Here is a 10,822-nt window from a genome sequence, read left to right on the forward strand (position 1 = left end):
GCCTCAGCCCTTTGTTTAGAAAGCTCATGCTTAAGCTCTTCCCAAACCAGCTCCACCTCAGCTTCCAGGCACCAGGAAGGCCGTGCCCATGGTCAGGACAGGGTTCAAACTGCAAGACCAGGGGTGCCTGGGTGGCCCAGTCGGTTAAGCGTCCGACTTCAGCTCAGGTCATGATCTCGCGGCTTGTGGGTTCGAGCCCCACGTCGGGCTCTGTGCTGACGGCTCAGAGACTGAACCCTGCTTCAGATTCTGTGTCTCCCTCTCTCTGCCCCTCCCCCGCTCGTGCTCATGCTCTCTCTCTCTCTCTCTCAAAAATAAACATTAAAAAAAACTTTCTTAAACTGCAAGACCAAATCCCACCCCCACCCCCCCTTCCCAGCCACCCTAGTAGGGAAACCAACCAGGCCTCCACGCCCGCCAGCCATGCATTGTGCCATAGGGCGCCCCCCAGGATTGAGGTTCCCAGGGCTCGGGTCCAGGAATACCCTGCAGCTACCCCAGCACAAACAGCCCTCCTATCTGTTTGGGGGAGCTGTTGCTGTTGGCCTTCTACCGGGGCTGCAGCAGGAGTCTCACGCCCTGTCCTTCCCGAGGCCTTTACGTGCCTGCCTCCCAGGAAAGCCTAAGAATCCAGAGCACAGCCTTGGGCTCCGAGTATGAAGACCAGGGTTAGAAATTCCAGTGCCCACTTTCCTCATGCTCCCAAGACCCCCGGTCAAATGTTGAGGGGATTCTAATCAGCCCTCCATAGCACATCTGGGGATGGGGATCACCCATTCAGAAGGATCAAAGTCACAACCAGCACACCCTTCCTTCTCAATGTTCCAAGCGTTTTAAATGGTCTATGAGGCCCTGGAAGCAAGGGCCGCGGCCGATCCAGTCTTTGCCGCTCACCTGGGCTGGGCTGCTGCAGGAGCCGGAAGAATGTGCGTGTCCCCGCTGAGGGTTATCTTCAATATTGTCACAGAGAAGGCTCAGTGATCGAATTCCAGGAGAAAGAAGCGAGTGACTCCCTCTCACCTGCTCCCACGCCCATCACCCAGCTTCCTGCTTGATGGGGCTGTCTTAAACACGAGTTTTATCATTAGTCATGGATGGTGAGGCCCCTGAAGTGACAGTTTGTTACGCATAGCTCCTAAGAGGAGGGGCCCGGCCCCTCCATACCACACAGAGCCACACGAGAAGCACCGGGGTCAGTTAGGAGAAAGATGGAGAAAGGGGGGACATGTGGGCCAGAGACTTTATCATGAGAAAGAATGGGAGAGGCAGGGTAAATCGGCTTGGACTTGGCTAGGTTAGATCGTTCCAGTGGGCTCTGGGGCACAGGGGCTGCTCCTGGTTATCTGCTACCTGGCCCTGGGGTGATTAGGGCAGGTAGCTAGTGGCCTGGGAGCGTGAAAGCCTGATAAAGGCTTTGGATTGGCTGGTTGACGTATGAAAGGCACACTCAGGGAGTCATTTACTATCTCTAGGAATTGGGACCCTCAGAAGGGCAGTCCTTCCACGGCCAGCAAGGCCCTAGATGTCAGAGCATCAGAATAAAAAGACATGCTTAATACAAGAACTCACAGGACTGCCAGCAGCCTGGGCGACGGATGCCAGCAACCTTCCTGCAAAGGACACATAGCATCTGACAGCGGACAAAGAGGCTTGTGTGGGCTTGGCCTCCTGGGAGTCTCAAAGAAGTTTTGGTAGGTAGTTGGGGCAGAATTAACAATCCCCATTTACAGATGATTCAAAGTCCAGTGAATGATATGACTTGCTCAGGGTCATGCATAACAAGTGTAGATCTGGGCTTACACGCAGGTGTTCTTGGAAATGTTCATAGAGTCCTCTTTGAAGTACACCCCGCTGCCTTTCCAGGAGAAGAAGGATAACCAGGCAGTGTGGAGGCTGGACGATGATCTTGGCCTTAGACTTTTTTTTGGAAAGGGATAGAGGAAGACTGTCAGAAAACATCTGTTTTCCATTGGCTACACAGATAGCTACATCAATAGCTAAATAAGAATCTGTTTCATTGAATGAAGGTCATTAAGAAGCAATTAACACTTTAGTGACTTCATTTATCAACTTAATACTATCTCATGTTGTTTCTTGCTTTATAGTTCATTGAACTTCTCATGCACTGTGCCACTGATTCAATTCAATTGAATACTTATTTAGTGAGGTTTATCGTGTGCCAAGTTCTGTCCTAAGAGCTGGAGAAACACAGAAAATAAGACCCGACATCTGCCCTCAAGGGAGGGTGACACACACATTACAATATGGAGTGTTGTAAATACAATATTCAGTACAATAAAAGCGTGTGGACTAGGCATGGTGCACAGAGAAAAAAGGAATGATAAAGTCTTTGGGCAGTAAAATTCAGGGAAGTTCCTGCAGGAAATGACATCCAAGTTGATTTTCAGGGACAAGTAAGAATACACCAGATGGATACAAAAATATTCTCATTTCTGTCAATGGGAATAACATGTGCAAAGACTCAGAATAAATGGAATATTTGTCACTGAATGATTTTTATTGCTGTCAGCTGCAAGGAAAAGATTCAACTAAAGGTGGCTCAAAAAAAAAGTACAAAAATAAAGAAAACATTAAACTAATATGTATGTCACATAATGAGTAGTCCAGAGGGAGGGCAGTCCCAAGGCTGGTTAATTCAGCAGTTTAATGACATCACCACAGAGCCAGATTGCTTCTATATTTCTCTCCTGCCATCCTCACAGATAGATGTTTATTCTCAGGCTTGTCTCCTCATGGTCACAACATGGCTGCAGAAGATCCAAACATCACAGTATCATATAACAACGTCAGAAGACCAGAAGGAAGCACATCCTTTTCTTGTGCTCCCTGTTTAGAGTGAAGAAACCTTTCCAGAAGGCCCCTAGTAGAGTTCTTATTGGCTGGAATTACATCATATGGCCATCCCTTGATTTAAAAAAAATTATTGGTCAAGGAAATGGAATTAGCACTGTTGGTTCTTAGATTACTCATACTTCTCTTTCTAGGGGCGGTGGAAGGACCTCACTTCCCCTTCTGTACATGGCCTCTAATATCTGAACAAGTTGGGGTTCTGTACAGGGGAGACTGATGGGCCACAGCTACTGCTCTAAGACCTCGCTTAGGAGAGAGGTCACCTGGACTCTGGTGTTGATTCTAGCAGCCACTTGCTACGGACATTAGGCAATCACTTCCACTTCCTGAGCAGTTTTCTGTGCCTAAAACAGGGACCCTAACACATGGCTGAGTGTTTTGCTACATGAGCCAGGAGACAGAGAAACACAGAGAATACAACTGAGGCCAAGGCATAGCCAGAAGTTCACCCAACAGTCTATGGTTTGCCTTTCCTTGAGTGCTCATCGGCCGCACATTGTGGAAGGCACCAGGGCCCTTGGCCTTTCTAGAACTCTGTACTCCACTAGCGTCTGATCGCGGCAGAGATGTTGGTACTCGACAAAGAGCCAAGTGTACCTCTAGATTTCCAACATCCCCCACAGTTAGGGTCGGACACGTGACTGGGTTCCGGCCAGTGACACGTGGCCCAACCTTAACACCATTCTGAACAGCCTTCTTTTGACAGCTCTCTGGGAGGCCCCAGGTCTTAAACGGCATTGGGCAAGACGACCCACATCAGCCCATAACCTGATGCTTTGCCAGGTTGTGAGCAGGGTCAAATGAGTTCATTGGTATGACGAGTTCTGTAAACCAAGGAGTGTTATTTAAATGCGAGCAACTAATAGAATTAAGGGTAATAACAGTGTTAGTCACAGCAATGGTACTGGTGAAGGTGGAAGTAACGTAAGTGATGGTGACCACTGGGTAGTTATTCTACAAGTTGCAGTTACAGGGGTGAAAGTAATTGAGGCAGGGGTGGAACCATGAGGGTGGCTACGGTGTAGTGGTGTTATGGTCACAGCAGCAATGGTGGTGAATATTTGGAAATAAGTTAAAATCTGTACCATCATGTTAATAGCAAGAACAGTGAGGAAAGTAGCAAAGCCTACTGACATCCTAAGCAGTGAGGGGAAAGCCAATATGGCAACGCCTGGGTCCTGCCCAGAGCTGTCCCTGCTTCTCCCATTCTTTGCTCTGGACACTTATTTTAAGCATTCATCCACCTGGATAGTCTGACCTTTGGAAACCCCGCCCCTTTCAAAAGAAACTGCTTGACTTAATTCACAATAAAGAAACATCTATAGATAATCAGCCTCTTGGAGCATTGGGGCTGCTATAACAGAATAATACCACAGACTAGGGGGCTTACAAACAACAAAAATTAATTTATCATCATTCTGGAGGCTGGAAATCCAAGACCAGGAGACCAGCATGGCTGGGTTCTGGCTAAAGCCCTCTTCAGAGATGTAGATGGCCAACTCTGAGTTTGTTGCAACCTCAGCAGAAGGAGCAAAGGAACCTCGTTAATACGTGAAACTAAGCCCATTCATGAGGGTGTTAACTTTACAGATAAAACTAGCAGTTATTTAACCAGTAAAAATGGGCTTATTTGGGAATAGCAGAGAATCACAGTCCAGGATGTGCAAACAACCCCAAAACCATAGGCAAGTCAGGAGAAAAAAAGAGGAGACCCCACTTTACTGCCCTAAGAGGGCGTTGGGAGGGCTGCTGAAAACAAAAATTCTATTGGAGTAAACTGGGAGTTCCAAGTAAACTGGCTTCTCATTGGCAGAATTCTGACTGTCTCTCATTGGCCGGGCTGTTGCTAGGGGAAGAGGAAACCTCCCTTCGTCCTACTGGGATGGTAAAGTAGCAGCTAAAGTAGCAACAGCTTGCAGGGTGCCTGTCTTCCAGCTGGGTGTGCAATTGGCCACGAGTGGTAGGGTGCAAGTGCTCCCCCTTCTGGCCTTCTGACTCCATTTTAAACACAATTTCCTTTTGTTAATTTTCAGAAGGCTCCGCCCTCATGACCTCGGCTACCTCGCAAAGGCCCCACCTCTTAATATCATCACCTTGGGGGTTAGGATTTCAACATATGAATTTGGGGGGTGAGGAGAGAGACGTTACAGCAATCAGGCTTACCAAATTAAGTGTGTAATTCTAAACGAGTTGAATTGCAGCTGACTGTATGTTTTATAGACTTCCAATTAAACACTTATTGCATTCAATTTGGCTGCTTACATATTTTGGAGCAAATAAATTTTCCAGGCCTCAAACCTTTCTGTAGGCCCTGAAAAAGCTAATAGGCCCTGGGCACTGCACTTCTAGTAGCTAATGGTCAAGGCAACTCTGGCCCAGCAGGCTAGCCAACAAGGGAAGGAATGGATTCTTTCCACACCCTCCCCAGGCCTTGAACTTGATTGGCCTTGATCTGAGGAGGATCCCAGAAACATATGGCAACCAAAGAGAAGGCCAAATATGGGCCCATCTCTCCAATAACAAAGGCCCAGAAAGATATCACACACACACATACACACACCAGTCCTCCCCACACCCTGCCCTCTCCACCCACCACACACACACACACACACACACACACACATACACATACACATGCTCCTCTAGGTCCGGAGGTTGGGAGATCTGGCCCATGACTGTCATCACCTGTGACCAGCATGCCAGGGCCTCCTGGGACACGGGGGCATCAGGACCCAGCCCTAATGACGCAGTCATGCCAAAGCATTCCACAGCTCCATGGGCCATTGTGTCTTCCCTAAGAAACAACAATAATTACAGTTTTAAAGAGAAACAAAGAGAGAAGGATGACACGTGGCAACAAGAGGTCCTCTTCTCTGGCCTGAGCAGATGTTTCCATCGATGCCCCTCCGGGGAAGGGCCCCTGAGCCCGGGGGCCAGTTCCCAGATGGAGTCCTAAAGGTTTGGAGCAGCTTGGGAATGGCAATCTAAGGTGCTGGAGAATTCAAGTGAGGGTCTGGGAACCACAGTCCGCCTCAAGAAGTTGCCCAGGTCTTGGTAAAGGACCCTCAGAATCCACAGTCTTGTTAGACCTGGGGAGATTTTCTCATGCAAGAGGCAGCTGGCAACAGCAGCCAAAGCCCATTGAAATGGTCAGCACAGGCTCTCATCTTTGGCCCGGAAAGAGTAAAAGCGAAAGTTTTCCAATGGTTCCTGTTTCCTACAAGGCAAAATACAAACCCCTGAACGTGGCACTCTTGGGTGTCTATGATTCAGTACTTAGCCTTATAAAAGTTTTTCACTTTGGCTTTCCTATGGGTCAGGGGCTTCCTACTCACCCCTCTCCCTTTTCTCCTTTATCTTAAACTCCACCCCCCAACCCAAGCAATTGTTCCTCCCAGGTCCAGTCTTGCATCGGGGCTTACCCATTCCTCAAGGTCACCTCCTCCTTGAAGCCTACCATGATCTTCTTTTCTGCTGGGTCTTCTGCTGGGCCCCACTGCATTTTGTGTATCCTTACAGATTTACAACCATCTTGGTGAACTGCAGTTTTCTGTTTGTGTATCTGTCTCCATTACAAGTGTGTGAGTTCCTCCACACAATGGTGTTTTATTCATTGAAGCGTCCTTGCCCTGTAGTGAGTAAATATGTAAGAAATTGATGAAGAGTAAACATACTGATTTGCCAATGCTTGAAACCATAAACAAAGTATTGGGAGAATGAGTACAGGGGTGATCGACTTCAAGAAGAGACTCTATCTTGTGCCATCAAATCCCCTAAAGGCTCCCTGCATGAGAGGCTTTCTCCTGCCTCTGCTAGCGTTTCCCGTCTGAAGGGGAGTTAGAATTGGCCAAAATCCAGACCCCAATGACACCAACTGCTGGGAGTGTTGGGGAGCAGCAGGAACTCACATTCGTTGCTGGTGGGAACGCAGTATGATGCATGGAAAACAGACTGTTTCTTACGGAACTAGATGTAATATCACCGTATGACCCAACAGTCACGCTCCTTGGTACTTACCCAAAGGAGCTGAAAACTTAGGTCCATACAAAAACCTTCAGAGGGATGTTTTTAGGAGCTGAAACTTAGGATGATCATGATATGTCAACGTAGGTTCATCAGTTGTAACAAACGCCCACTTGGGTGGGGGATGTTGATAATGGGGAGAGATGCAAAACTTTCCCCAAATTTGCCAGAACGTGGATGCAACCAAGAGGTCACGCAGTAGGCGAGTTGATAAATGAAGTGTGGTCCATTCAGACAATGGAATATTACTCCGCTAAAAAGAAAAGCGATCAAGCCATGGAAAGACAGGGAGGAAACGTAAATGCATATCACTAAGTGACAGAAGCCAATCCGTAAAGGCTGCGTCCTATGTGATTTCCAACTCTATGACATTCTGGAAAAAGCCAAATGATAGACAAGTGAAAAGATCAGGGCCTGCCAGGTTTTGATGGGGGCCGAGCAGAGGATTCTTAGACAGCGAAGCTACTCCGAGTGATGCTGGAATGATGATACATGTCAGTATATATTTGTCCAACCCTGCAGAATGCATGCACTGAGATGGAACCCTAGTGCAAACTAAAATGGGCTTTGGATGAAGCTGATGTGTGAGTGGAGGTTCATCAGTTGGGGCAATAATAAGGGAGGCTTTGCCTGTGTGGGGGGCAGGGGATACGGGGGCAATCTCTGTACCTACCTCTCAATTTTGCCGTGAACCTAAAACCCCTCTTTAAAAAAAACTTACCTTAAAAAAAAAGGAGAGGGGCTCTTCTCCACTGGAGAGGGACCCCCCTGCCCCTCACACCCCCCATCAGGGCTGTGGAATGGCTTTGCAGTCCCCACTAATGCTAACCATGTGCAGCATGCGGGCGGGCATGCAGGCCACTTCATTACTTTGTGCTTAAGGAAATGCCTCCCAGCACTGCACTTGCCTTTTTAAATTTCACAACCACTAAATCCACTCCCAGCCTTTTTTTTTTTTTTTTTATAGCTAAAGAAAGTAGTGTGGGGATCTGCAACAGAGAGACCCCTCCATGCAGCCGGCCTGTGAGTCACCTAGGGGCCAGCGGACCCACGGGAACCCAAGGCTGTCTCTCCAAGGAGACCTGGCCCCTTCGCCAGATCAGCTGAGCTGGGGTTAGGGACAAATTCTTTCCATAATTAAAGCCTGAGTCCTTTAGTAGAGGACAGGTTCTTTTTCTTTTTTTCTTTTTAATGTTTATTTATTTATTTATTTATTTATTTATTTATGAGAGAGAGCACAAGTCAGGGAGGGGCAGAGACGGAGACACAGAATCTGAAGTAGGCTCCAGGAGCACCTGGGTGGCTCAGTCAGTTAAGCGTCCAACTTTGGCTCAGGTCATGATCTCATGATTCATGGGTTCAAGCCCTGTAACAGTCTCTGTGCTGACAGCTCAGAACCTGGAACCTGCTTCAGATTCTGTGTCTCCCTCTGTCTCTGCTCCTCTCCCACTCGTGCTCTGTCTCTCTCTCTCTCTCTCTCTCTCTCTTAAAAATAGATAAAAATTTAAAAAAAAAATTTTTTTTTTTTTTTTTGAAGCAGGTTCCAGGCTCTGAGCTGTCAGCCCAGAGCCCGACGCGGGGCTCAAACCCATGAACTGTGAGATCGTGACCTGAGCCAAAGTGGCATGCTTAATTCACTGAGCCACCCAGGTGCCCCAGTAGGTGACAGGTTCTTAAGAGCACTCCACCAGGGACCAAATCAGTGTGGGTTTAAATTCTACCTTTGTGAGCTGGGGCCAATGACTTACCCCTTCAGGCCCCAGTACCACAGGCTGGCTTCTCCTCCGAGTTCTTGGGGGACTTTTTCCGTTATTTCATTTTATCTACCCTGGTGCCAAGCACAGCACCCCGTCCACAGTGAACCTGACCTGATGGATGGGCAGGGCATCAGGAAGTCAGAAGTCCCGTTCTAACTGAATGCTGAACAATGCGAGTGATGTGGGCCCTGTTGCACGAGAAGAGCCCCAGCTCCCAGAGGTGTAGCCTGGGTTACCAAGGGCTGGAGGGTGGGCGGCTCAATGGGCTCAAAGCCAGGCGTGAAGATGAAATGAGAGTCCGGGAGTAGAAGGGCCCCGGGTCTATGAACTCTAGGCTCGAGGATGCAAAGTTGTGGAGGACAGAAGGGCCGCCTGCTAAAATCAAGCCACTTGGCTGTTCCTGTCTTCTGCAATGCACTCCATCAGCCCAGGCCCCCTTCACCTGTGTGAACACACGTGGGGATGTGGCTCCCATACATAGGATGACTTTGGATAACTTGCTGACCTCCATGAAGCTGAGTATGACAGCGACCAGGCTCTTTGCCAAAGGCTCGACCCTGGGTTATATTCTCTAATCCTCACGATAACCACCGCCTCCCCCCCCCCTCCCCGAGTCGGGATGAAGATTCCTATTTTACATGTGAGGAGACTGACCCGTAGGGGCAAGGAGCGGAGCCAGCCTTTGAACCCAGGCTTTCTGGCTGACCCCATCACTCTGGCTCTCACCAGGTCATCTGTGGGCTTTTCCTCCTCTCCATCCCACGTGGAAGCCTACCTTCATAGGCACAGACTAAGTATCCTGGAAACCACCTTTTCAGAGCACTCCCAGTGGTTTGCATGAATGCCTTGCCTGAGAAACGGCATCAGCCCAGCCTGCCTCGTGCTGCAAGGTGGCCCAGGGCCTGGGTGCTGCCGAAAACCATCCACGTGGGTCAGAGGGAGCGATGCTGGTCCAGCCCCCCAGCGGCCTGAGCAAGGAGGCTGGCTTGTAGCTGTTGTTTTCAGGGCTGGCATTCTACAAACCACAGAGATTCCTTTGGTGAATGGAAAAGTAGAGGCATCTTGCAGGTACTTACCCCCGCTCACCTAGACCAAAGGATCAATGCTGCTAAGTGTTCAGCTTTCCTTTTTTTTTTTTTTTTTTTTTTAAGTTTATTTGATTTTGAGAGACCGGGAGCATGAGCAGGGGAGGGGCAAAGAAAGAGGAAGGGAGAGAGAATCCCAAGCAGGCTCTGCACTGTCATCTCAGAGCCGGATGCAGGGCTCGAACTCACAAACCATGAGATCGTGACCGGAGCCAAAAGCAAGAGTCGGAGGCTTAGCTGACTGAGCCACCCAGGCGCCCCTAAGTGCGCGGCTTTCCAACCTTTGTGCCGCCACTGCCCCCTCCCACAGCTCCGGCTCCATCCCAGCCACTGGCTTGGATCTAGAGACCAAAGGTCTGCACCAGCCTCCAACGAGGGCTCTCCTCCCGCACCCTCTCACTCCACAAAAACTCACTGAGCTGACCCTGTGCCCAATACTGAGGATCCAGAGGTGAGTCAGCCATGGTTCCTACCTCAAAGGAGGCCAGTGTCAAGGGCCAGTGGGCTGGAGTGCAAGCTAATGAATGAAACAGTCTGTCTGTCCAGCTTCTCTCTGTACCCCTGCAGCCTCTCTGGGATGGAAGTTAAAGAGGTTGTGCTAGATGAGGAGAATAAAGGCACAGGGAAGCCAGGCTTAGGCGATTTAGAAAACTGAGGCCGGGAGAAGCTTCATGCCCGCCCAAGGTCACCCACCGGGGAAATGGCGCATTTGGAACGAGGGCCACTCTCTGCAGAATGAGAAGGGGGGAGGGGGACGCTGGCCATGGCTGTCATCTCCAGGAGACTACTTGGCTGGCCATCACCTGGACCCTTTAAGGCTCCCATCCTGAAGGCCACCACACTGGAGCTGTCCACTTCTAGAAGGCCTGCTCGCCTACAGTGGCATAAAAGGGAGGCTCCCAGATGCCAAGCATCAGCCGATGCTCCTGCTCAACGACCATGTGGGTCCCAGCCCACAAACAGTGCCGCCCTTAGACCCGGAGGAGCAGGTCAGTGCCCTGGGCCCAGGCTCTAGAGAACCGTCCCCCTCCCCACCACCACCACCACCACCAGGCGGCCCTTCCCACTGAGCACGGAATTTTCTGG

General features: G+C 49.6%; 1 long non-coding RNA gene across 1 annotated transcript; it reads right to left on the bottom strand.

Annotated features, from left to right (window-relative positions):
* Window positions 1–2,585: 2,585 nt before the first annotated feature.
* On the bottom strand, window positions 2,586–10,297 carry LOC122237076. The gene is made up of 3 exons (XR_006215283.1): window positions 10,210–10,297; window positions 6,294–6,500; window positions 2,586–2,768 (listed from the first exon to the last, which is right to left on the bottom strand). It is a non-coding gene; the product is annotated as an uncharacterized LOC122237076 (long non-coding RNA).
* Window positions 10,298–10,822: the final 525 nt, after the last annotated feature.

This window comes from Panthera tigris, chromosome A3 (assembly GCF_018350195.1).
Source record: "Panthera tigris isolate Pti1 chromosome A3, P.tigris_Pti1_mat1.1, whole genome shotgun sequence".
NCBI lineage: Eukaryota > Metazoa > Chordata > Mammalia > Carnivora > Felidae > Panthera > Panthera tigris.